General features: G+C 44.9%; 1 protein-coding gene across 8 annotated transcripts in view; it reads right to left on the bottom strand.

Moving 5' to 3' along the window:
• Nucleotides 1-27,848, bottom strand: part of PALM2AKAP2 (PALM2 and AKAP2 fusion) — a 330,921-nt gene that overhangs the window by 42,834 nt on the left and 260,239 nt on the right. The window contains exon 1 of one of the 8 annotated variants that reach the window (XM_045882888.3): nucleotides 606-858. The exons of the other annotated variants lie outside the window; for them this stretch is intronic. The gene's annotated coding sequence lies outside the window, so the exon portion shown is untranslated. Of the gene's footprint in view, nucleotides 1-605; nucleotides 859-27,848 lie in introns of those variants that run through there. 8 annotated transcript variants of the gene reach the window in all.

The raw sequence follows: 27,848 nt of genomic DNA, 5'->3' as shown, positions 1-27,848 counted from the left end.
GCCAGGAGCAAAGAGGAAACAGTGCCAGATGCTTCTGAGATTAACCCCTTGTCCACAGATGACACTCTATGTAGGAACAGAGCTGAGGAGCTTCTCTTCCCACCCCCCCTGGCTCCTACAGGGGACAGGCACGCACATTCCCATGAAGCCCCAAGTCACTCCATGAATGTGGCGGGGCCCACAGCACGGCCTCGTTAGGGACTAACTAAATACAAGGCGATCACTAGAAAACCAGCTACCAGAATCGCTGGGTCACTTGCTTCTGTTCTGGACAAGGACAGACACATGCACGCCCCATCTTCACGGCCTCATCTGCCACAGAGGACTTGTGAATCTTGGCGTGCACTGCATGGCTGGGGCTGTGCTTCCTCCTCGCCCTCTAACTCCAAAGCGGGGAGTTTGACGAGGTTTCAAAGAGAAGCAAGTCGCCACTCAGAGCTCAGCTGCCCCGTCTCCCTCCCTCCGGCAGGAAAGGACTCTAGAGCTCAGCCCTGCTCGGTCCCCACTCCGAGGCCCCCTCCACCAAGACTGGCCTGGGAAAGGAACCCACTCCTTTCAGATTAGAAGGGAAAGGACAGTCAGAGAGGTCAGCAGACTTGGCTTACCCTGCCCACAGTGTATGTCTCAAACGTCCCCAGTCAGAACTGCCTCTTTTTCCAGACAGATTCCTGCGCACTGCCTCAAGTTGGACAAATTCCTTCCGAGCCTCCTGACTGAAGACTATGATGTCACAGCTGCCCCTCCCTCTGCTCCCTAAAAGGCCATTCACACAAAGAAGGACTTTAACCTCCTTCAAAGAGGCCCAGCCCCTCCCTAGTGGCCCAGCCTGGAGGGCAAGTGCCGTCCCCAGGCAGCTCGGGCCGGCGGGGTGCTCAGAGAGGTCCCGGGCTCGGGGCTCCGCAGTGGTTGATAGGAACCAGTTACCACTGCCTCCATGGAAAGTCACGGATGGGCCTTGGGCAAGCAGGGGATTAATAATATCCTGGCGATGCTGAGGTAGCAAAAAATCTGAAAGATCCCGAAGATCCCGTAAAATGGTCGAGATAGATCTAACAGATCTATGGGCATGTGTGTCTATGAAGTAATAAGTGCTCACCATTGAAAACTTGGAAAATAAAAATTATTCCTCTCCCTTCCACACAGAAGAAAACAGTTCCTATTTTATTGCATTCCACTTAGTCTCCTTTGTAGAAATATGTATTTAATAGTGTGGAGACCAGACAGTACATGCCGTTTTGTAGCCAACATTTTTTAACTTTGTATTATCTCACAAACACTTTCTATGTCCTCTAATGGTCTTTGGAAGATCTAGTTTAAAGGGTTACATGATGTCTCACGCTGAAGTGGGACAGAGGAATCTGAAGTCTGGGATGACTGCTGTAACTTCAGGGAATGTCCAGGGCAAGTGGCCCCGCATTCTCAGAGCTCACCACTATCCTCCGCCACCAAAGAACAGCAACAACCAAGAAAACAGATCTCTACATGCCTTGGGTAGACACGAGTGTCCCAAACATCCCCCACTCTCGGCCACAGAATCAGACCCCCAGCACTACACGCTAAGGCTAATAAGGGAATTGATGTAGGTCAGCCTGCCCAGGTATATTCAGAGTAGCCCCCAACACTGCCCCCTGGTTCCACCCACCTGGCCCCCAACTTTGGGTTGACCTAGAAAAAACTTGGCATAACTCAGTGTCCGGCTGACTAGAAAGTCAGTTGGAATTCAGGTCCCCGCAGGGCCATGGAGAACTCATTCTGGAGAAGACAGAGAGAATGGGTATTTACAGTACACAGGGAGAGGAGGGAAAATGCCAGGCATGGTCCTGCACAGCCAGAAGTTCATGGTCAGCTTGGGAGCAGTTCCTCCTGGTGAAGCAGCCGAGCAGCCCAAAGCTGGTGGCAGGACTGCCCAGCGGTCTGCAGTTTGGCCAGCAAAGCTGACCTCCTGGGACCTCCCGAGAATACAAGTCCAGGAAAGAATAATCGGAGTAGAGGGAGCCCAGGCAGGCCCTTTTGAAAAGGAAGCTTAAGGTATACCATACTTGACAACTCTTTCCAATATCTACGTGACATTTTTAATATTCTGACATTTATTTAGAAAAATCCAGGGTTTTCTCAAGGGCTAACTTGGTGATACCAAGTCACCAGGGAGTGCTATGGAAACTCTGAATTTATGTGCCCTTTGGAATAACTGGAATGTTCTGTAGTTTAGCCAGAGGCATTTCAAGATGCTACTTAACAGTCTAAAGGAGCATGAGGTGGGGAAATCACACACCAAAGGTGGCATTGCTCTGCTCAAGAGTGACAAACAGGGCCTTCAATGAAGAGGTGTTTTCAAGCCAAGAGGCAAGAGTGGTCCTAGGACTTTCTACATAATCACACCAGCTCCCCTGCTTCTATGAGGAGGTATATATACATATATATATATAATCGTTTTAAATCTTCCCTGTTCACAAAAGAGAAAACAATATGTGCTCTTAAAGTACTATTATCTAAGGCACACCTGGCTGGCTTTGTCAGGGGAGCATGTGACTTTTGATCTTGGGGTTGGGAGTTGGAGCTCCACGTTGGATGTAGAGATCACCAAAAGTATAAATAAACAAACTTTAAAAAATAAATAAATAGGGGCGCCTGGGTGGCTCAGTTGGTTAAGCGACTGCCTTCGGCTCAGGTCATGATCCTGGAGTCCCGGGATCGAGTCCCGCATCAGGCTCCCTGCTCGGCAGGGAGTCTGCTTCTCCCTCTGACCCTCCCCCCCTCTCATGTGCTCTCTCTCATTCTCTCTCTCTCAAATAAATAAATAAAATCTTTAAAAAAATAAAAATAAATAAATAAATAAATAAATAAACTAAAAAAGAAAAAAAAAGGTACTATTATTTAAATAGTGGCTGGCTTCTTTTTTTTTTTTTAAAGATTTTATTTTTAAGTAATCTCTGCATCCAATGTGGGGCTCGAACTTACAACCCCAAGACGAAGAGTCTCATACTCTACCAGCTGAGCCAGCCAGGCGCCTCATAATTCGTAGGCATGTTTCTGACTGGAGTCTGAGATGTTATAGTTCACTACACGCACGCACATACATGCATGCACACACACGCACACGCTCACTGTTATGGGTTGAAACCCAACTTCATATGTGTAAGTCCAAACATACAGTACCTCAGAATGTGACCTTATCTGGAGATAGGGTCTTAAAGAGGTAGTCAAGTTACACGGTCGTTAATCCAATACTAGTGACCTTAAAAAAGAGACTTAGGCGCAGAGAAACACCTAGAAACAAGACAATGTGAAGACACAGGAGAGAAGGACTGCGAGATAGTACATTTCTGTTGTTCAAGCCGCCCAGTTTCTGGTACTTTGTTATGGCAGTTATGGTGGCCCTAGGAACACACACAGACACACACACACACAGCCTCCTTCTGGTTGCAAAAATAGGGTGGAGTTTAGGAAAACTGGTTTATACTCGGAGGCAGAGGGCAAAATTAAATCAGGTCAATGTAGGCGGCAAAAGCATACCCCGAGCCGCCCTGCCTTTGATGGCAGTGACCCTCCTGTCAGGACTGAGCAGACTAAATCCGGTGTGCACGCCTCACCCCTGCTCCCCCCTCCCCCTCCCCTCAGCACAGCCTCAGAGCTTGGGGTGGTTTTCCCGAATTGACGAAAATACATCGGACTGCCGGTTGAATTCTCCTGTGCTGTAACCTGATCTTCCGTTCAGTCTCTGAGGGCGTCTGGCTCTGGGGGAAATGAAGCCATGTTGAAATTTGGTCCCGGGTGGCTGGGAAGCGGAGGGCAATTTGCGAGCAGTCAGCATGGGAGGTCTAAAGGCAATGGATGCTCTAAAGCCCGCCATTCAGCGAGTGTCTTTTGCACACCTGCTGGGTGCCAATCTGTGTCACACACCCTTACTTACATAGCTTCTCTATTCCTCCACCAAAAGCAAGGTAGAGTTTCTCACTCATCCCACAGAGGGGCAGGCCCCAGCCTGCGAAGCGGAGTCTTCCCTAGGGTGACACAGCTGGTCAAGAACAGATCTCTGGCTAGAATCCACGACTCCCACCCACAGAGTAGGGTTCTGCCCTGGAAGCCACAGTGGGCAGCTCAGGAGGGAACCCAGGAAGTATGCACAGGATCAAAGGGGACAGCAAATGCAAGGCAGAAATAGGCGGTCTCTGAAACCATGCACCTGCTGCTACATGACTTTGGGAAAGCCGTATTTATTTTCTGGGTCTCAGTTTTCTGGTCTGAGAAATGGGACACCTAAACCAGGTGCACCCTCAAAATTCACTTCCGTTCTGCTCCTAACCTCTGTGGTTCTGTGATGCCAGGGTGAACCTTGGGCAAAAAGGAAGTGCTAGGTAGTTCTGAGCCAGTAACAATGAGGGCAGAGCTGAGAGCAAGCCGGCACAGGGGCGCAGGGCTGAGAGCAAGCCAGCAAATGGGAGCAGGGCCAAGAGCAAGCCAGCAAAGGGGAGCAGAGCTGAGAGCAAGCCTCAGCCTTTGAAACTGCTTGATATTTGTGCCAAGAGAGACTGCAAGGATTCCCGGCCAGAACTCAGCTGTCTTAGACATTCCCCTTGTCGGAACTTCACTCCTTTGGTTGAAGGAGTTTATTCTGCTAAATGTAGCCATCCTGTGCATATACCTTAGTGTGACAGAATGTTCCAAAGTAGATTTGCTGGGATCAGGAGGAACCAGATGGAAGCAGGCAATGTGGAGAGCGGCTGGCTTTAGAAATGGTAAGACCCAGCCTGCTGCAAGGCATTGCAAAGCAGAGAGGAGGGGAGAGGTCGGCACTGGGAAAGCTCCCTCTACATGCTGCCCAGGACGGAAGGGAGCTGGAGGTTTGCGGCTTTTCAAACTGCTCCAAGGTCCAATGCAAGGCACATACCGAAGGAAGCCTGGGTCTCGGCACCTCCAGATGTCCTTTCTAAATGGCCATGGCTGCCCTTTCCCCAACTACCATTCTCAAAGTCTCAGCTCCACATGACTTCACACCTTAGCATGGAGCCAGTCTTCCAAGCCCTTTGCACTTAAATGTGAATTTGATGGGAATATTGACAATTTAAAAGTTACCCAAAGGAAACTCTAATTGGGGTTAAGTGTGAGAAACGAAGACATACCCATCCTTAATTTATTGAGGGAAAATTGTTGAGATGAGAACAGAACAGGGACTTTGCTTAGAAAGGCTTTAGGAGGGGCATCTGGGTGGCTCAGTCGGTTAAGCATCCGACTCTTGGTTTTGGCTCAGGTCATGATCTCAGGGTCGTGAAATCGAGCCCCACACTGGGCTCCATGCTCATTGGAATCTGCTTCAAATTCTCTCTCCCTCTGCCCATCCCCCACCACGGTGCGGGCATGTGTTCTAACAAAACAAAACAAAACAAAACAAAAAACAGACCAAGTCTTACCTACTTGATAGGTATTGCAGTACCTCCTAAATTCCATTTTCTATCTCTACAATGAATACTAAGCCTTTACTCAGCCATGATGAGCAAATGTGCATCAAAATGCAGCCTGCCCCCGAGGAACTTGTGCTTTCTTGCTGTGATCCATTATACTTTTAGGAGCAGTGTCTCTCTGTACATCTTATGGTAATATAATCTTCCTTTTCCATCAAAGATAAGTAATTGACTCCTGTTATATACGGACATTTTCCTTCCATGAGCTTCCCATCCCCAGAAAAGTTGTGTAACGCTATGTGAGTAACCAAATTCCTCTTGGGAAGTCGAATGTCATAGAATGCCATGAACTATGTCACAGACAAGATATGTCATAGGAAAACCCCATTGAAAAATTTCTGAAGGTCTGATCAGGTGGTAGAGAACAAAACTTGGAGGCTGACTATCTATTATTCTAACCAATAGTTGGGTTTTCTTTCTCCATTCAACTTAAATGTGCAGGCGAGTCCATCTAGTAACCTCCCCTGTAAGACAGACAGATTGGTGGACACACACACACACACACACACACACAGTGAATTTAAATCAATTTTTTGTTCTAGTAAAGTATTTTAAAGATTTGAGTCAAGTTTTAAAAATAATATTTGGGGAAAAAAAACATTTGGGGTTTGGCAAATCTGGTAATCTGTAAGCAAAACCATCTCATCTCTTATTAATGTCGAAAGTGAATGCTGAGCAGCTTAGAGACGGGCAGTAACCACACTGGGGCAATCCCGAACGCTGGGCCCTGGACCCAAGTGCCAATTCTGCTTCAGGATTCCCGTCCACCCGTCCCCCAGGTCTCAGCCCTCGGGCAGCAAGAGGACTTAGCCTGGAGCTGAGTCCTGTAGTAGATTCACCCACAAGCTCTTCCCAGCCGAATGCCTGTACCTCCCCACGACTATGCTCACAAGTCTGGAGAAGAAAGGAAAACACAACAATCAAGAGGTACTTTTAAAATGAAATACCTGGTGAACTCCAAGAAAACTCAACAAAAGCATCTACCACCTACCAACAGGAGAAAGGTTTGGTCCTATTGAATCAGCTACCTGTGAATTGCAAGGGAACTGCTGGAAGGCTCTAGAAGGTTTAGACCCCCACTCACAGAACGGGTTTCATCATCGTAGTTATTTGTGTCACTATATACTGCCACTCAGTTTTCTTCAGTTTCTTCAAAGGCGCAAAGCCACAGGTGAAGGCGGACTGGGTAGCAAACAGACCCCCGATCCACCCAACTCCGTGCTCTCTGGCAGCAAAAGAAAACTCCAGATGGTCAGTGTGAGGGTCCTGCTGTGCCAGGATTTAGTGGCAATTCTGGATCAGGACAGGTGCTGGGGACATTGGTCTGCTGAAGAAGAGCAAGGTGTGGAGGGCAGCCAAAGGGCAAGGAAGGCTGAAGCCAGGCCCACCCCAATTTTTGACTCCCACCTCATGTGGCAAAGTGATGCCCTTGAAGACACGGGATTCTGAGGCTGGTACCAGAGTGGCATTTGTATTTTAAGCCAAGGTGAGCTTGCCCCAGACTTTGAGGACCTGATCCTGGTTCTGTCCTGTGCTTTAGCCAGAACGAGGGTGAGCACATGGATCATTCCCTTCGGGCCCCTCAATCCTGCCCTGGGCCAGCTCTGCGGGGCCACGTTCTGGTAAAAGTCTGGGCAGCTGAGCTCTGGAGGCAGCCGAGGGCCAGTCACCTGCTTCCGTCCACTGCCTCTGTGGCTCCAGATGCCAGGAAGGAACCTCTGCGGGAGAAGGAAAGCATGGAATTTCTCCATCCTCCTAGGGGATGCAAGATAAGCATAAGCCAGCAGTAAGACGGGGTGCAAGAGAGCTGCAGGGGAGTATTTGGCTTCACACTAAGAAATGTGTTCTTTCCTTTTGCTCAACGCCAACAGAACCCGACAACTACCTCATGTCTCATTTATGAGGAATCTCTCTGCCCGGCCATGGAATCCCAGGAGCAGAGCACTGTGGTTGAGAGTTATGCTGATCATGCCAACAGGATAAAGTCTGAGAACCAGCAACAAGAAAGGGGGATACCATTCACTTGCACATTCTGCTTCATCCTGTTCACCCCCCAGAGGCCCTCTTTGATCTAGTAGCTGACCGCCGCTGACCATTTTGCTGCCATGATTTTTAGAGCCTTATTTTATTCTCCATTTATTTATGTGCAGTAAGGTGATCCAGCGGGAAGAACATGAGTCTTAGAGAAAAGGCGGTCAGGGTTTGAATCGTCTGGTGTCCCAAGCGGACTGCATGATGCTTACACAAAGGATTTGCTCCTCTGGTAAAGCTCAGGATCCTCATCTGTTAAATGGGCATAATTACTGTAGTGGGTTGAATAGTGTTCCTTCCAAAATTCAAGTCTAGGGGCGCCTGGGTGGCTCAGATGGTTAAGCGTCTGCCTTCGGCTTAGGTCATGATCCCAGCGTCCTGGGATCGAGCCCCGCATCGGGCTCCCTGCTTGGCGGGGAGCCTGCTTCTCCCTCACCCTCCTACTGTTCCCCCAGCTTGTGCTCTCGTGCTCTCTCTGTCAAATAAATAAATAAAATCTTAAAAAAACACAAAAAACAAAAAAACAAAATTCAAGTCTACTTGTAACCTCAGAATGTGACCTTATTTGGAAACAGGGTCTTTGCAGACATAGTTAGTTAAAATGCTGTAGAGTGGATTAGGGTGGGCCCTCAATCCAATGGCTGGTATCCTTATAAGAGGAAAAAACACACAGAGATATACACAAAGAAGGAAAACTCCATAAGAAGACGGGGTGGAAACTGGAGTGATTCATCCACAAGCCAAGGAGTGCCCAAGGCTTGCTGGCAACCACCGGAAGCTAGGAGAAAGGCATGAAACAGATTCTCCCTCATAGTTTCCAGAGAAAACCAATGCCGCCATCCTTGATTTCAGACTTCTGGCCTCCTGAACTGTGAGAGAATACATTTCTATTGTTTTTATCCACTAATTTTGTGGTAATTTGTTACAGCAGCAATAAGAAACCAACACACCCACCTTCTGAGGCTGTCGTAAAGATTCCCTAAGAGACAGCATGTGAAGGCAGCTGGTCCCATGACAGGGACAAGGTAAGGTGGCCACACAAGGCAGTTCATTCTGGCTTTCTGTGTTGGCAGCAAGCCAGTAACATAATTTTTAAAGCTTTGTCAGAGGTGAGTGGCCTCATGGCATTGGCACTTTTTAAAATTTGCGGACCAAACAGGAAGAGCAAAGGGATAGCTGTGGAATAAGGGCATACTCAGGCTTACCAACTGCCTACCCGGAACAGAAGCACATGTGGGTACCATTGCCCACGGAAGCCGATTTGCAAAGACTGAAGCTTCAGAGTCTCGAAGCTGGCCATGGGATGCACCCTGTGAAACTGGAGAAGGAAGACAGGGCCCTACCGATCTCGAAGGTATTGGGTGAGGTTGATGATCAAGTGGTCATAGCCTTATGATAAGCATTTATGAGATGCTAGCCATTGCCATTAAATGATTTCAATGCACAGTCACATTTATTCCTCAAAACCAGCCTCTGAGGCCAGGACCCCTGACATCTCTAATCATACAGCTACAGAAACTGAGATCCAGAGTTTTAAGTGATTTGCCTCAAGACACTGAGCAGTAAATAGTGAAGCAAGGATTGAAGCTAGGCCGCCTGTCTAAGAACAATGAACTATGACCTTGTCTCACTAAGATTTGGAATCAGAAGTTGGGACAATCTAGACTAGAGGCTTATCAAACAAGGAAGATTAGCTCCGGGATTCCTTGTCTACTTTACCACCTACTCTAACTGGATCCTAGAACTCTTCTTCTGTGTGCCTTCTGGCTTAGTCGTGTGCCGGTTTCCTTTATGGGAAGTAAAAATGATAGGGATGACAAGGGTCACAATTATTAACTGGACATTACAATGTGTAGGCAATTTACTATGCCCTTTGCATACGTTATCTCAATAAATCCACACAACAATACCCTGAAATAGGGTATAATTTCTATTTTTCAGGCGAAGACAATGAGCTCAGAGTTGAAGAATTTTGCCCAAGGACGCAAAGCAAGTAAGTGACAGAGTTGAGATCTAAGCCCTGGCTTATGCAGCTCTTCAAAGTCCACAACAAAAAATCAAATGTTGACATCCTTTTTGCCTTCCCAAGACACATGATGTGCCTTGGCTCACCGAATGGAAAATTCACTTTGAGCTCTTAGCTGTATCTTGGATGGTAGTCTTTTTTTTTTTTTTTTTTAAGATTTATTTATTTGAGAGAGAGAGAGGGCACGAGTGGGGGAGGGAGGGGCAGAAGGAGAGGGAGAGGGAGAATCTCAAGCAGACTCCCTGCTAAGCATGGAGCCCGATGCGGGGCTTGATCTCACGACTCTGAGGTCATGACCTGAGGCAAAATTGGATGGTAGTCTTAAAAGGTTGTGTCTGCCATCTGCCCCTATTTGAGATGCCTGGAGTTCTCCTCTAAATGCTCTAGGTGAGTGACTTTCTCTTCAGCTGAATGGTTGGAATTCTCTAGATAGTGTCTGGCCACTCCCAAAAATGTCTATTTGTCTTGTACACAGTTTGGGCCACAATAGCAGGGAGCCCAGAGAAGCCAGTCCATTCCGGATGTGGACGCCTCCCCCAAAAAGAGGACAGAAGGTAGGGATCCAAGAACAGGAAATAACAGGGGCCAGGAATGCAGGTGGGGACTTCAATGGCTCAGGAACACAATCAACAAACATCTCAAGCTGTGAGATGCTGGAACCAAAAGGTTGGCTTGCGCCACAATGTTGCTTTGTTGTGTTCTAAAACGCTGAGTCTCCCATTTTTTACCCCTTAGATTTTCTGAGCACCTCCTATGCAAAGTGAAGAAATAACCCCAAGCCACACTCCCTGCATCGGTGATGACATGGAAACCCAGAACTGGCACAGATGGTTAAAACTCCGACATGTCAGCTTGGCAAGGTGTTTGGCCATTAGGGGAATGGAAAAAGGAAGGGGCAAGACTTTACCTGCAAAGAGTACAGCACTAATAAGGGGTTTGTCAGCTCCCCACTAAGTCAGCCTCCCTCAGTGTCACCGTGTGGTGCCGAAACAAGTAAGTTGGTGCATTTTCTTGTCAGTACCGTGGTTGAACTTGTCATGGAAAACATTCTTTAAGATCACTCTTGATTTCATGAGTTCATATTTAACAAAGTATTGGGCCAGTGAATTTCAAAGTGGGGATATGAACACAAAACAATACCTTGAGAGAGTATGAGATGTTTAACACCTTGATCCCAATTAGATTCACATATCCAGCTTGCCCCTGTTTTTGTAAGCCTGGATCCATCTTTGCAATATTTAAGAATTCAGGAACATAAATGCACCACATCCACCATGTCTGGGACCAGATGTCCCAGGAGCAAAGGAAGTCAGGTGTGTGGTCTAGAAAAACGCACCAGTCTGTGATCTGAACCCTGGTTACCCCAATGGATGCTTGAGATCAGTGATACCATTGTGGTTTTGCTCTGGATCTTCCTTCCCACCACCAAAGTGTAGCACAGACATTTCCTGAGGGTCTATAAGTCCCGAAGCCCTGACTCGGGGGCTGTAGAAAAACTAAAGGAAGCAAGAGATGGTCCCCAGATGAGGCCCTCAATAAATGTCACTTGGACTATTTTTTTTTTTGAAGACACTCCTGAATCTGGAATTAAGGGTCTGCTACCCTTTCCAAATCTGATCTGTTTTCCTCACTGGTACCCCCTCTCTCTCACTCAGCTTTTCTGCAGGGCCCAGGTCAAACCTGCTTCCCTGCGAAGTCTCCTGGTGCAGCAACATCCCGGCAGAATGAATTGCTCTGTCATACCTGGACGTCCTTCTCGAGGACTTACCCAGTTATTGTTGAAACTCCCTGAGGGCAGGATTTGGCCTCCCTTGTGTTGGGGAGCTGGAAATTTAGTTGGAAAAGTTATTCATTTGTCATTTTCAGTCAAGGGCCATCATCCATCATGGCTACCCTCCTTCCCAGGGGAGGAGGACGTCTCGAGGAGGCTGTTGACGAGGAGGCTGTTGTGTTCCTGGAGGGGCTTTAATGACCTCAGCCTGAAACATGATGTCTCTGAGGTTTCTGAAGTTTTATTTTATTTTTTTAAAAGATTTTATTTATTTATTTGAAAGAGAGAGAGAGAACAAAAGAGAGCATGGGGGGTGGGGGCAGAGGGAGAGGCACACTCCCTGCTGAACAGGGAGCCCCATGCGGACTCGATCCTGGGACTCCAGGATCATGACCTGAGCCAAAGGCAGCTGCTTAACCAACTGAGCCACCCAGGTGCCCTGTTTCTGAAGTTTTAATAACATGCCACTCCACTGCTGAAAATTCTCCTCTTAAATTTTAGGCTTATTTCAAAGACTAAATAGTGTTAAAAAGTTTTGGTTTTTGAATCTCGTAGAAAATAAACCCCACACTAACATTTTCTCCCAGCGTTACAACTCTGAAATCTATCAGTGCTCTACTTCTCAAAAAAGGAAAAAAAAAAAAAAAAAAGGCAAACAATGTTGGGGTCACAGCTTTTATATACTTTTTTTTCAATGTGGTGTTAAAAAGAAAACCAGAGGCCCCAAATGGCATCACTTGAGCCAGGCCAAGTCACCAAACCAGGGCTTAATACCCAAACTAATTGCAGTTTCAATCTCCCCCAGAAATCTTAACCTGTCAATCTGGAATTTTCTGATAAGCATCAATGAGATCATCTGTCACATGGGCTCTCTCCATTGCCCCCCAAAGGAAGATGAGGTCATCTACCTAATATGACCCCCAGCCCTTCTCCCTAAGGGAAAGTGAGCTTGCCTGGAATAATGCTGTCTTCTCTTTTGCTAAAAACTTTCTTGCCCCTTCATCCTCCTTCCTATAAAAGCCTTCCGTTTTATACACCTCCTTGGAGTTCCCCTCTACTTGCTAGATGGGATGGTGCCTATTTCAGGAATTGTTTAATAAAGCCAGTGAGAACCTCAAATTTACTCAGTTGAACTTTGTTTTTTTAACAATGGGAAAACATATATATATATAAATATATATATATAAAATACATATATATAAAATACATATATATATAATACATAAAAGTTGCCTTTTTTCTTTTATCATTTTAAGTGTACAGTATGGTGACATTAATTACATTCACAATGTAATGCAACCATTACCACTATTTCTAAAATTTTTTATCCCCCCTCAAAAGAAACTCTGTACCCATTAAGGACATTAAGGAACATGGGGCATAATTTCTGAAACATTCTATGAGGCTGAGGAAGTAGGAAATAGAATCCAGGTAGATGGATTACATTTTGTAGTAAACATAAGGGAAAAAAGACTAGAAGAAAATAAATTATTGATTGCAGTAGGGTGGTGGAATAATTACCCAATTCTACTTTCTATATTTTTGACAATATATATTTTAATAGCCCCGTTTTGGTTTCCTATACATACTAGAAAACAGAAGGCACCCTAAAAAAAGTAACAGTAAAATTAGCTCAATTTATGCAATTTATATTTTCCTGAAAAGCTGTATATAAATTAGCACTAGAGTTTGTCAATATTTTAAGATATTTGAAAGTCAAAATAAAAAAAACTTATTTTGACTTGCAAATCTCAAGCACACAATTACCGATTTGCTTCATCTGCATTGTGCTTAAATTCCCAATATTGCTAATACTCTTATAAAAAATACTCATAAAAATAGATGGTTCTGCTCACTTTTTGTAAAAAAATAAAAACAAAAACCGGAGCAATTTAATAATATTAGGACCAATTCTTGAAGGAATTCAAATGGTAACTTATTTGGAAAGGAAACTATGGTCATCTCCATCCCAGGCTCAAGTGACCGAAGATCCAATTTCTAGAGTGACTTTCAAAACAAACCAAATAACTAGAATACTTCTGCACCCTCCTTACACTCTGTCTAGGTGGAGATTAAGCCTTTCCATAAGAATATATCCCAGATAGATAACATCAACCAGTGGTTAACTTGGAGATAAATCCCTTCCTTGAAAAGTCTGCTTTCAGCTTAACCTTCCAGTTGGGTTAATTGATGACTTATCTTCCATTAGGAGAGCCTTGCACATCAAAGCATTGTTTGGGAACCTCGCAAAGCAGACTAGAGAGAGGGAGGCTCTATAACCCTCGGGGCTAACTGCTGGAATTGAATATTTCCTACAGGACATAGCAGCTTTCAGTTTCGTAAACAAGCCATTTGTTTGAGAACTGAATGGCAATCCAATTTCTGGACTGTTGATGGATGTTGATGCACACATATGCTGGTGCACACACACAAAGCAACACAAGCCTTTGTCTACCAACCCTCTCCGATCCACTCCTGGTTGCTCTTCTCTCTCTCTACTGGTCTCCTATCTTGCTCTGCACCTGGGAAAGCACAGTGGTCCTCGGTGCACCTGGAATCATGGAGCCGCGTGCACAGGGACAGAAAAGCACTGGGCGCATGTGACCCGTCTTCTCAGTGACACTGCTCCAGCACACCCCCACCAAGTCCTCTTCTCTCTACCTGAAGAAGCCTGCGGCATTACACGTGCCCCAGCAATATTGCCCAGGGGGATCCTGAGGTGGTTAGAAGCACAGACTTTTCCCTTTTGGTCCAGTTCCCCACTTCCCACCCTAGAAGCTGCTCTGGGGGGTTAGAATCTTCTTATTTCTTTTTTTAAGATTTATTTATTTATTTGAGAGAGAGAAAGAGCACACAAGCGGGAGGGGCAGAAGGAGAGAGAGAGAGAGAGAGAGAGAAAGAATCTCAAGCAGACTCTGCTGAGCACCGAGCCCGAAGCAGGGCTTGATCTCACGACCCTGAGATCACAACCTGAGCAGAAACCAAGAGTCGGACGCTTAACCGACCGTGCCACCCAGGTGCCCCAGAATTCGAATCTTCTTCCTGCAACGTAACTGTGGATCCAGCTCTCTGGACTCCTGGTCTTCTTTGTGGTCAACCCAGATTTTAGTCACAAAATCTAGTCTGGAGGTCAGAGTTATGACCCTGCTAAGACCCTGTGTGGTTCTACCTGGGTCTCCACCTCAGAAAAAACTAACCTGATGAACCCCAGGTTCTCCTCCCTCAAGAAAACCAGACCATGTTTGTCAAAGAAGTGCTCCCCTCTGCAAATTATGCAGATGTAGCCACTTGATATTTTCTAAGATCTCTAAGGCTATTGGTGACAAGTAATAATTTGTGTAATTTTATTGTGAAAAACAAGAGTAGGGAGTTTGGCTCTCACAGAAAGAATCTGAAGGGGAAAATAAGAGCATTACGCGCGAGAGGGTATAATACATATATAACAACCTGGACTGCTTTGCTCTTTCAAGCAGAGGCCGCTTACCAAGTTACACAAAAAGCTTTGGAATGAAAACCACATAGACTATTGAACAAAATTAACTAGCTGGCTGAGGTAGTTTGCAAGTCTAACAGGATACTTGTAATAGAGTTAGTTCCTCATGGATTTGCCTGCTGATAAATTTTATGCCCACCCACATGCAAAAAAAAAAAAGTATGACCAACTCCAGGAAGGAGCAATGAAAATCCAGCAGGACTTAGGCATCTCATTAGCTCTGTTGATCAGCACTGACAAATGGCAGGATATGATGAATAGGGTCAAATATCAGGGATTTGAAAACATATGAATTCGTAGTCACCAGATGGACATTATTAAAAAATTAACTGATTATTTCTTTAATGATATATATAGAGTAGGTGTACATGCAGATAAGTAACCAGAGTCCCTTAAAACAATCACTACTGAGGCCGCCTGGCTGGCTCAATTGGGAGAGTATGCAACTCTTGATCTTGGGGTGGTGAGTTCAAGCCCCAAGTTGAGGATAAACTTTACTTAAAAAAAAAAAAAATACTACCTAATGTCAAAGACAAAATGTCCTCAAAACTGGAGGGAAACAAGAGGCTTCCATCAAGTGCATTGAAGTTAATTCAGTTCCCAAGTAGGATCCACAAAGCAACCAAATTTCAAGGAGCAATAAGAGAAACATTTAGATGCTATAATGAGAACACTGCCATAGACTACTGCTATTGTCTAGGAGCTACAATGCAATCATTTCCATCACAAATTCCCTCTGTGCTCTGCAACCCCCCCCCCCCCGCCCCACTTTCTGGCATGATTAACCCAAGGGCCTTCCTACAAGCCCAGCTCAAAAGACATAGGAGACATGCATATCTGAAGCTTCTGAAGCGAAAACTCTTCAGAAGACTAACCATTAAAAGGTATACAGAGCCCTGCCTCAATTTATAGGCAATAAGGGGTTCTAGCCTTGATCCTCTGCCATCTTTATTTCTCCTCCTATAAAATAGGGGTGCTGTGTAGGATGACACAGTTTATAATCTATGGGATATTATTACTAACCTGAGTAAGTTTATCAATCTGTCAACTAATACCTCAATTTGGAGATTGAGTTCTAGAGAGAAGGGGCCAAGATAGTCTCAAGAAACATATAACAACACGCCAACTACCATTTTGCATTTTTGCAGCACAAAGAAGATGGAATCAACTCTGAAAATTTCAACACGGCCTTACGAGATAGCTTGGAATTGCCATCATTATGTTTCAAAAATAAATACACAAAAAAGCATAATTCCAGGTTTGAAATATTCTAACCAGCTATAAAAATCTCAAGTGAGTCCAGGTTTTAAGCACATTACAACTGAGCAGAAGAATCAGGTTTAGAAAGGGGTTTCATTCCACATCTGTGAGTTTTGGCAGCTCTCTATCTTGATTCTGCCTTCTTGGAATTCCTAAGCTGGGTCCATTCTGATCATCCCAAATATTCAGGTCTAAGGAGTTTCCAGGCCATTGGAGCTGATAAACCAAAGCCTTACATTAGCTGTAAAAACCACCCCTCAGAACTTGATAAGATGAGGCCTCAGAAGTGTTGATGCTTATTTTCTCAGTCACTGAAACATTAGCAGATTAATCGTTAACTGTTTTTACCATGAGTGTTTACAAGGAATGCAGAGATTCAAGATTCAAGAACTGCACTTAGGGTAGCTTTAAGTGAGGGACGATTTGTGCTCCAGGAGGAATTTTAAGCAAATCTGGAACTGTTTCAACTTACATCTCAATTTGTTTGGGGCTAAACATCTGAAATCCAAACAAAAGTCTGGACAGAAACCAGTTTGAGACTGAAATAAACTCAAAATATGACACCTTGCCCTTTAAAAAAAAAAAAAAAAAGGAGAACTCCTCAAATGTGCCAGGCTGCATTTAGATTACAGAGAAGAGGAAGAATAGAACTGAGTGTCCAAATGACAAACAAAGAATAATATGGGAGCCTCCCAAGGGAAACTCAACAGGCCTCCCTGTTGTGGGATGGAGACTCTTGAGTAGTTCCTACAAGATGATGTGACTGGCATTCCTTTAGATGTTCAAGGGATCAAACATAGCCAGAAAGGAGAAGGAAGCAGATGCATCCATATTCATGAGGCCAAGAGAAATCTGAGCAAGTATGAAAGTGATAAAAATTTAAAAATGGGTCTTTTGCCAATAAGGCAAATGATGTCTCTCTACTCAAGGGAGCTCTGGGAACAAGGGCCCAGCTCTCCCTAATCCCAGAGGTCTTGGTTCTATATATGCCACATGGATTCATAAGGGACAAGCCCCTTCAGATAAAAATTCAAGGACAAGTAGAAAAATCAACCAGAGGAAAAACTGCAAAGAAGATGCTCAAACAAGAGCCATACTCCAGTTTCCGATTCCTGAGCAGAATCACCTGAGGTGAAAGATCAAAGCTTTATCAAAATCTGAACCTGTGCAATTCCCTTGTTCTTCTCTCAAAGAGCTCTCCGTAGGCTATTTAAGCCAGAGATGGTCTAAAAAGTCTGGAAACTCCAAGTGAGAAGCAACAAGTTCTCCTTTTATTTATTTTATTTTATTAAAGATTTTATTTATTTATTTGACACAGAGAGAGAGAGATAGTGAGAGAGAGAGGGAGAGCGCGCACAAGCAGGGCGAGGGGCAAGCAGAGGGAAAGGGAGAAGCAGGCTCCCTGCTGATCAAGGAGCCCAATGCAGGCTCTATCCCAATGACCTGAGCCAAAGGCAGCCGCTTAACCGACTGAGCCACCCAGGCGACCCCAAGTTCTCCTTTTAAATTTAACACCATGGCTAAGAAATGTGAACTGTTTACCTGCTTAATATTTCCCTTGCTGCAACTTAGCACGGACTCTGCAATCTCTGTGAGCAGATCTGAATACTGCGCTGGGCTTCACTTCATTCATGCATTCATGCATTCATTCACTCTTGCAAGTGAGTACCTGCTGTGGATCAGGCACAATGGGGAGAACCAGGCATGGAGCCGCCCTCTGGAAATTGATTGCAGTGGGAAAACAAGACACCTTGCAAACTCAAATACATGGAAAGTTGCATTTGTAAGAAGTGCTTGGAAAGAAAGTACTTTGGCAGTCTCTAACTGGGGAACATGAGCTAGTCAGGGAGGTCAAGGGAGGCTTCTGGGAGGAAGTAACAAATAATCTGTTATCTGAAAGATAAGGCCTTAACTAAGCCGTGAAAGGGGACAGAAGCTTGTTCCAGGCTTGTTCCAGGCTGGTGGCAGTTTCCAGAAAGGCCCTGAGTTAGGAGCAAGAGAAGCAAGGACAAAAACGGCAGTGGCTTTGGTGCTTTGGTGTCTGGTGAAGGGGAGCAGAATATGCTACCCCAAAGTATGCCACTTGGGCATAGAATTATTTTGAGGTGAATGCAATCGAGATGCAACACATACAAGAAAAGCTCTCCGTGGGGTGCCAGGCTGGCTCAGTCCATGCAACTTGCAACTCTTGATCTTGGGTTTGTGAGTTCGAGCTCCCTGGTGGGTATAGAGTACTTAAAAATAAAATCTTAAAAAAAGAAGAAAAGAGCTCTCTGCTTTCCCCCTATTTGCCTAAAAACAGGGCATGAATTTGTAAAGGTGCCCCCCCCTTCCTCTCTCTACCAGGCAGCACAGAAGTTAATCACTGAGACAACCTTAGACGCTCATCAGCCCAAACTTGGCATGAGAAGAACATCCCTAACACACCTTGCTTCTCTACCATTTGTTTCCCCATCTGTTTGCCTTCTCACAATGTATCACCCTAGAAACTCAAAGTCCTTTTCCTTTGTCTTGTTACTTTTCTATAAAATTATCACTTTGCTAAGATGCTACAGAAGTTCAAGTTCTAACCACCCCTTTGAGTTATTCATCACCAAGTATTCCCATGTGGATGCATATGCACACATGACATGTGCATTAATAAACTCCTATTTGTTTTCCTCTCGTTACTCTTCTTTTGTCAGTTTAATTTGATAGACCCTAGACAAGAAACCTAGACAGATAGAGTAAAAAGCCTTTTTTCCTCTCCCCTACACTGGAATGAGGTAAGGCACTCATGGAGGAAAAGATGTCTGGAGAGGTGGATGGGACCAGACCATGGAGGATTCGGGTCTTCATCTTGAGAGCATTTGAGATCAATGGGCCATTGAAGGGATTAAAGCATGGAGGGTACACGTGGGGGAGAACATACCATTTGCTTAGCCCGTCTTGGTTTTCTGTCCTGACACTGGCCTGCTTCTCCCACTACCTCTGGACAAGGCCAGGAGTCTGATCAAGGAATGAAATTTTGGCAGTGTTCACGTAGCCTCGGGCCTCCTAGAGGCAGTGGTCCAAGGACTTCGGGATTTCTGTTCCAGAAGCAGTGAATCTGAGGCCAGGCCTGAAATAATTTATGTACTTTTGCACATCAGATCTTTTTTTTCTTACGTTAATCTTTCTAAATCCAGCCCTGGAGATAACACAAACGAAAAATATGTGATGCCAGTAACAGTGGATGGAAAATCTATTCTCTGCTTGATAAAGCTTATACTCTAATACATAGTAATAAACCCCTGTGTGATTTCCAAACATGTTGTGTCTTTCTAACAGTTCAGTGAATACTGTCTAGAATACACAGGTAAGCCTGATTCCTTTAGGCACGCCTCTGCTAATGAGGATATTCCTGCTTTGGGAGGGTGTTCAGTTAGCAGTTAGGACACTCTCGGTGCTGATATGAAGCAAAATGCACTGCACGGATAGGAAGTGTTGAACTCAGCATCAAACAAAACGGGTTTCGGATCCTAGTTCTGTCACCTGCTCGATGTAGGGCAAGCTGCTGGATCTCTCTGAGCCTCAGTGTCCTTATCTGAAAATGGGATGGGCGTAGGGTCTTTGGAGTATCGCTGAGCCCAAGGAGACTCTGTATTAACATCATCAGAGGGAGTCCAGCAAGCAGGAACTGTCAACCGTGGCAGGAAGGTCATGATAGAAGGAATAATCTGGAGAAGACTCCCACTCCCCAGATCCCTGGGGGCCAGCGATCTGCCAGGCTGCCTAGCAAGAAGGTCGCACATCACATCCAAAAGGAAAGGGAACCGTGAAAAAGAAACTTTTTCCTCCAGATTACCCTCTGCCGACAAGGCTTTCTTTATTCTCCTACTAAAAGCACATGAGCAGCTGTGGATGATTTAGGGCAGGCCCAGAAGTCAGCTGCGTCCTCTCTCTGGGGAGGCTGGTGGCAATGGCAACAACAGCTGCCCCAAGATTTCAGGCAGGGAAAGGCAGAAGCGCGTCTCACCCCAAAGCACCTGAGGGAAAGTGGGAGCCGTGGGAGCCGCGTCCTGGTCCGGCCCCTGAGAGGCACTGCCCCGTCCTCCTACCTTCTGTTTGTCTTTTAGGCACATCCAGAGAGCAGATTAGCTCCCAGCAGATGTTCTCGACACAATGAGAGGAGTAGGGGACCCAATCGCTGGGCACACAGCCTTGGCCCTCAGGGCCTTCGGGAAATAGAAAATGCTGGACCCTGAATGCGCTGGCAAAACTCCCAGGGCCAACCCTGCATCCCACGTGCCTTGTTTTTTAAGATTTCTGTTCTAGCAAAGTTTGATCCCTAATTTGATAGAAAAGGGGCCAATATCCACTAGAAAGCCACAGGGTCACCTTATGGACCTTAGTGACACAATGGAGGTTTGTTAGCACTCAACAAAAGCTTCAACTCTAAGAAAATGTTCTTCATAATCCCCATTCGCATTTCTTCTATTCTAGATTTCTGGGAAAGTCTGAGGGAACATCTCATGGATGTCAGGAGGCATCATGACTTGGCTTCAGGGGACCTCCTCCAGGTAGTTACTCACCACCCAGAAGCTACCCCTGGCTCACTTAGCAGAGGCCACCGGCCTCCCATAAGTCCTCAGACCAGTGTCTTCAAGGTAGCTGGGAGAATCCACTTCTCCCAAGGCTGAGGAGGGCTTGGGTCAACCTCGCATGTTCTTGTCATGGGCCCAGTATGAGAGCATCGCAGGGATCCTTGTAGTTATTCAGGATTTCTAAAAATGTTCCTTGACACAAATTTTAGAAAACAACTCTCCTTTTTGCAAGAGTGCCCTTGTGGCCATCAAGGGGCCAGGGAGCCAACGTGGGGTGTGTGCATAACAGAAGCCAGATGACACGGTCTTCTGCCTCTCTTTTAGCGCAAGGAGATTCTGGGACACAGTAGAGGAGTGAAAAATTAAGCCGCCCATTTCTTTTTTTTTTTTTTTAAGATTTTATTTATTTATTTGAGAGAGAGAGAATGAGAGAGAGCAAGCACATGAGAGGGGGGAGGGTCAGAGGGAGAAGCAGACTCCCCGCCGAGCAGGGAGCCCGATGCGGACTCCATCCAGGGACTCCAGGATCATGACCTGAGCCGAAGGCAGTCGCTTTAACCAACTGAGCCACCCAGGTGCCCTTAAGCCGCCCATTTCTAATGGCCTTTCTCAGGACCCCCACCCCAGCCCATGTAAACAGGAGTCTTTGGGGGAATCACCTCATTACCCGAACCAGAACCTGAACCCATTTTTATTAAACAACTCCATAGAGTCTTATGATAAGTTGCCTCAGCTTCCTCCATGTGACTGAGGGGACACTAGGTCCATGGACAAACATGGGGTAAGTGGACAGTGATCAGCTTCCTCCCAGATTGGGGCGGGGGAGCTCTATATGGCCTTCTCCACCACTGTCTCCCTGTTCTAGAAGAGCGGCACTGTGCTCTCCTCTGGGGGCCCAGTGCTACCCATCATGCCCTTTCGAACCTCAGCTTAGGTTGAGGTCAAAAGTGTAACCCTTGATAAGTCAGATTTATAAACGGCCTAAGGTTGTTTGATGAAGGGAATCTATTACCGGGCTCTTAGCACCTTTCCAGATAAAATGCTCAAGTGTGTTGTGTGTGTGAATGGAATGAGTCTCTTCTTACCATCCCCTCCCCCTCCCCGTTGCCCTCCAGCTATCTGCTTTCAGAGCTAAATTATATGCCCCAGATGCTACAGTCCTAGAAAAAAAGAGAGAAGGGAGGGGAGCCACCAAGGTGTTTACAACTGGTTTTGTTCCTACTCACAAGAAATGGAATTCAATTAAAAACCCACTCCATCACAAAAGTGCACCATTACTATGATTATTACCTGCCAAGTCGGAGCAGTTTCAGGGCAACACTGATTTACACGGGGAGCTGTAAGTTACAGTCCTAATTTATCATTTTTCATTTTTAAGATTTTGTTTTCTTGGGACTCCTGAATGGATTCATGCAAAGCAAATGAGATTTCGTAATAGCCTCCGCCACAATTCCACCCTGCTGGGGGCAAACCTATTCATTAAAATGCAGTGAGGTAATGCTGCCCATCTGCTAGGAAAAGCCGGCTATGTCTGGGCCATTGAAGCAAGAAGTACTTGGAGTTCATCTTGGGGAAATGGATGCGCTGAAAGCTTGTACCTTCTTATGTTTCCTTCCGCAAGATAGTTGCTCAGGACGCTCAGAGAAACATCTCATTCATAGGTGCCTGGAAACATGAGCCATTTTTTTCCTGATAGTATTTTCACTAGTTCAGGGGAAGTCATTTTCCCTTATCCTGAATACCAGATGTCAGGAGAAGGAAGAAACCCCAGAACAAAGCATATGGCAGAGAAAAAGCAGGAGGCTGACGGGAGCCCAAGGCTGCAGGCAAGTCTGGATCTAAAATAGTGACTATATAAATGGATCCAGCAGGGAGAAACAGTGACATTTTATTTTTAAAACACTTCTCTCTTCTTATGTACTCTAGATTCTTTAGACTTAGCTAAGAAATCTCAAGAATCAGTGAGATCTTCTTCACCATGAGGACAAAATTTGTATTATTAGTTTTTGGTAGTGGTGGTAAGAAGGGGTGGTTTTTAAATACTATCTCTGTCTTGTAATAGGAAGCTTTCCTTTCCTTTCTCCTTTCCTTCCCTCCTTTTGTCCTTCCTTCCTTTCTCCCTTTTTTCTTTTTTCTTTTTCTTTCTTTCTTTTAGAAAGCTCTAATTCCTAAATGTCAAAGTTGGGAAATTAAAAGCAATAACTCAACTGGAAAACCTAATTAAAAAATATCCATTCTGTATCTAGAGCTGGGGTGGGGAGAATGTTGTCATATTTTCCACAGTGTATTTACATAAGTGTTTACAATAATTTGTCTGAAGTTTTGAAAACAGAGGTGTGGCTGGTAAGCAGAAGTGCTGGAAACAGCTCGTAAAGGTAGAAAGCTAAGGTTCTTAGGTCATACCACTATTCTTTCTTAAAGTCTGGTTAAGAAACTGACCTCAGCTTCCAATCTGAATTGCAATCTTCATTTTATTCTGACCATTTGCAAAGAGGCTGGCTTGTGCCCCAGGGGACTTGAGCTCTAGAACCATCTGCACTCGTTCACCTTGAGTAAGTTACTTACCTGTCAGTTTTAAAAAGGCAGTGCTCAGCACATAATAGATAATTAATTTTCTTTTTTTTTTTTTAAAGATTTATTTGAGAGAGAGTGAGCACGTGGGGGGTGGTGTGGGCAGAGGGAGAGAGAGAGAATCTCAAAGCAGACTCCCTGCTGAGCATGAAGCCAGACGTGGGGCTCGATCTCATGACCCTGAGATCATGACCTGAGCCAAAATCAAGAGTCAGACGCTTAACTGACTGAGCCACACAGGTGCCCCATTCATCTTCTTTTTTTTTTTTTTATAACAGCTACATTGACATACAATTCACATATCAGAAAATTGACTCTTTTAAAGTGTACAATTCAGTGGTTTTTAGAATATTCACAGACTTATGCAACCATATCCACTAGTCATTTTTTGAAGAATGAATGAATCAGTATTTTAAAAGTAACCTGGCTCTAAGTGCCAGGCTTTATTCTGAATACTTTTTTTGTGAATTAATTCACATAATCCTCCTTACAAATGTATGAAATTAGTACTATTATTATCCCCATTTTACAGAAAAGTCGATTGAGACCTGGACCCAGGCAGTCCAGATACAGAACCAGCATTCTCAATCTGTTTGAAAATTCTCTGATTCTATTAAGAGTCTGACATAGTCAAGTTCCTTACTGAATACATCATTCATGCTATGAATAAAAAATAAAATATCAACAGACTTCCTTTTCATGTTTAGGACAAATTTGCTGTCCTGGACCAAAATGTCTCTTTCCCAGGAAGTAGTAGGAAGACTGCTAGCTGTACACCCCTTAATGCAGGGATGCATGGGCCTCATTTTGGGGTCCTCAGCACCTGACACATAATGGAATTTCCATAAATGACTGGCTAGTCAGTCAGGAAAGGACACTGCCTGCTATGCATTATACATGAGCCACCTGTAAGTCTCCACTCTGGCTAGTCGAAAGGAAGAGCCAGGTGCCTATGTGTGGGGGGGTTGGGGTGGGGGGGGTTATTAATGAGATCCGATCAGCCATCTCCAACCAGTGCCAGGGGCCCTTGGACCTGAAACTGACACTGATGCTGCAGTTTTGTTTTGGGAGCAGTAAGAATGAATCAGTCCAGATAAACCAAGAAGAAACACATCCCCCTCCATACTCAGAAGAAGTAGCATGAAACTGCCCAGCCTACTCCACTCTTATTGGAAATCAGATTCGAACTTGTGCCTTCAGATGTCACAGGCTCACTGATTGCGGGTTTGACTGCATAGTGTTGTGCATTTAAGCTGGCCGCGGGTGGTGGGGGGAGGGGAAGATGTAGAGATGCTCTAGTTCAACCCCACGCCCAGCCCCAGCCCCAACAGAGGATAAGTATAGCCTGCCCAGGCCATCCTACTCCAGGAGCTCAAGACTTAACAGACACCACTTTTTTACTGCTATGGCCAAATGTTGTGATTCAGCCCAGGGTAAAAAAGCAGAGCGGAAGTGGGTAATGGAAGAATTACAGTAATGTATTTTCATGCTAAAAAAAAAAAAGTTTCTTTCCCCTCTCCCACTTGCTTGGTGCAGTTCCCCAAGAACAAAAAGGCTATTCTCATGCTTGACAGAAGCCCATATGTGATCTGCTTTCATAGCTCAGGGTCCATATGAAATCCCAGAGTAAAAAGGAAACTCAGGGGGAAGCCTGGGGTGGCTGCAGGGAGAGCTGGCTCCCTTCCGTTTCTGAGGCATGCCACCAACCCAAACACAAGCAGCTCAAGTTAAAAGCAGGCCTCCCCCTGCACTCTCCCCCATGGGACTCACTGCTAGCAAGATCTTGCAAAGCAAGACCACCAGAGTCCTCTTGGTCCGCAGTCTTTAATAACTAAATAGACATCCACCCTGCTGTATTCAGTATGACCCATTTAGACAGTGTCCTCCACTTACATGGTTTTCAGAGTGATCTCCATGATGGAGAGGATTTTCAAGAATTCCTGGCAGCCCCTTGACCCAGGGGAAGAGGGAGCCAGCCATTCATGCTTGGCATAGGAAGAAAAAAGTCCGGCAGTTGGAATAATCAAGATTCATTAGTTCCGCTCTCAGAATTGTTACTTTCTGATTTTTCTTTTCTTTCTCATCAAATTTCATCAATCCAGATCCCCATGTACATATGATAAGAAAAAGCATCATAGTCAGAAATGAAGGGAAACAATAGCATAAATCTTTGCCAGAAGCAACTGAAGGATGTGCCAGGCCACCCAGTTCACCAGGCAAGATGTAAAATTGGACAGAAACCTAGGTACATCTCGAAAAGAATTGGAAGCAAGGACCCAAACACGTACCTGTACCTTAATGTTCATAGTAGCACAATTCACAGTAGCCAAAAGGTAGAAAAAACCTGAGTCCCTCAATGGATGTATGGATAAACACACAAAAATATTATTCTGCCGTGAAAAGAAATGGAATTCTGACACATGCTACAATATAGAGGAATTTAGAAAACATTATGCTACCCGAAAGAAGGCAGAGAGAAAAGGACAAATCGTATATGACTCTATTTGGGATGATGAACAAGTTCTGGAAGTAGATCGTGGTGATGGGTGTGTAACACTGTGAATATACTTGATACTGCTGAATTTTGCGTTTAAAAATGGTTAAAATGGTAGTTTTATGCTATGTCTCTTTTATCACGATTACAAAACAAAAAAGCAAAGCAAAACAAAACAAAACAAAAAACCAGACAGTAAGCCTCTCAGAGGCTGAGATCCTGTCTTAGCCACCTTTGTGTCCCCAGCACCCAATACACATCAGCTCAGAGGGGTGACTTCACAATGTCTGCCAAATTGGCCACTTACGCAGTGGAATGATACAGAGTTAATGCTTTCATCAGTTTGCAATGCACCCCCGCCACCAGACCTATATGATGCCCCAGGATCCAAATCATATTAGAGTTATCATTCCAAGAATTCATAAAATGATCTCAACTGCAGAAGTAAAATTTATCAGCTATATTTCTCCAAAAGCTTCACGTCTATTAATCCTGGGAAAGTGCCATATAGATTTTATTTCTCTTGCTACAGGAGCTGAACATTGGCATTACAACCTAGGTCATTAACATTAATGATTAAAATGGCCCCAGATACACATCTATTTGACAAGAAGACAGACATAGCTCTTGATGAGTCTTTGCACTCACTGTTATTTTACAGAAAACGCACAGATTTGGAAGGGGTCTTTGGAGTAATTTTCTCCAAGACCCTCAACTAAAGCATGAGGATTAAATGTCTTCAACAAAGATTCAATCGAGCATCTAATCTATGCGAGTGCCCACCATTCAGGGATGAGGTGTTAAAAGACAAAGTGCAAGGCAGTAATGGGGAGAGGCAAGGCTGGAGAGTTAGGCTGGGGTAGGTCACAAATGTCATGTTTGGGAATCTGGACTTTATTCTGGAAGCAATCACACTTCATATGATTAGACAAACCACGCCTGTCTTTAACCTTCATGAATTCTCATCAAATGTCCCTAATAGCATTTCTATCCAAAACACTATTCCTGCTCTTTTTTTTTTGGACACAGAGAGAGGGACACAGCGAGAGAGGGAACACAAGCAGGGGGAGTGGGAGAGGGAGAAGCAGGCTTCCCACCGAGCAGAGAGCCGGATGCGGGGCTGATGCGGGGCTGATGCGGGCCTTGATCACAGGAGCCTGGGATCATGACCTGAGCCGAAGGCAGACGCTTAACCGATTGAGCCACCCAGGCGTCCCGACACTATTCCTGCTCTTTCAGCAATGCTACTCTGGGCTCAGTTTTCAGTCAGTTGCCAATCTTTTTTACCCCTGGCTTTTTCCTCGGATGCTAGGTTCCCTACTCACTGATAGGCACAGGACTGATTTTCCTCATGTCCCATCAACTTAACTTAGCACAGTCCCATAGTCATTCAATTTCCAGTATTCTTTTCCAAAATTATTACATCTCCCATTCAGTAAAATCTTTCAAGTCCCCACTCAAAAAAAAAAAAAAAAAAAAAATCAATCAATCCTGAACTTTTTTTTTTTTTTACTGGTTTGGAAGGTCAGCCTAGAGTAGATGTTTATAAAGATGATTTAAAACAAATACAACTGACTACATGGCCTGAATGTCTCTGTAGAGGACATGTGTTGTCTTGGTCTATCTGACATACCTGTCCCTCAATTTTCCTTAAAGAACTATTACTTCTACTACTACATCCTTCTGGAGCTCTAGGGTTGAGCATGTGACCCAGGACCGGCCAATTAGAACACTATACCTCACCCCTCCCAGTCCTCCAGGGCCACAAGGGGCAAGAGACAGAGCCAATGAGATTCCATTCCAAGGAATGGAAGGAATTGAGAAAATGGGATAAAAACCTGCAGCTGCTGTCAGAGAGTCATACTGATCCCACAAGGAAAAGAGCCAACCAAGAATGGGCCAACAGAGGAAAACACAGGTGAATGGGGGGAAAGGGACATTGATGATGTCATTTGAACCCCTGGATTCTGCTGTGCCTGAAGCCTACCCGGAACCTCTCAGTGATTTGAGCCACTAAATTCCCCTTCGTAAGCTAGTTTGAGTTATGCAGTCCTTGCATTTCAATTTCCTTAAAACCCCAGAACTAAATTTACATAAAAATATACACCTCAACTCCTCCTAAATTAACTTTTTTTCATTTTTAGTATATTACTTTTACGAATTACAGTATTTCTTACA

Source organism: Mirounga angustirostris, unplaced genomic scaffold (genome assembly GCF_029215605.1).
Source record: "Mirounga angustirostris isolate CCGP_5_RB_7025 unplaced genomic scaffold, mMirAng1.0.hap1 SCAF_15, whole genome shotgun sequence".
NCBI lineage: Eukaryota > Metazoa > Chordata > Mammalia > Carnivora > Phocidae > Mirounga > Mirounga angustirostris.
This window is presented reverse-complemented; position numbering and strand designations above follow the sequence as displayed.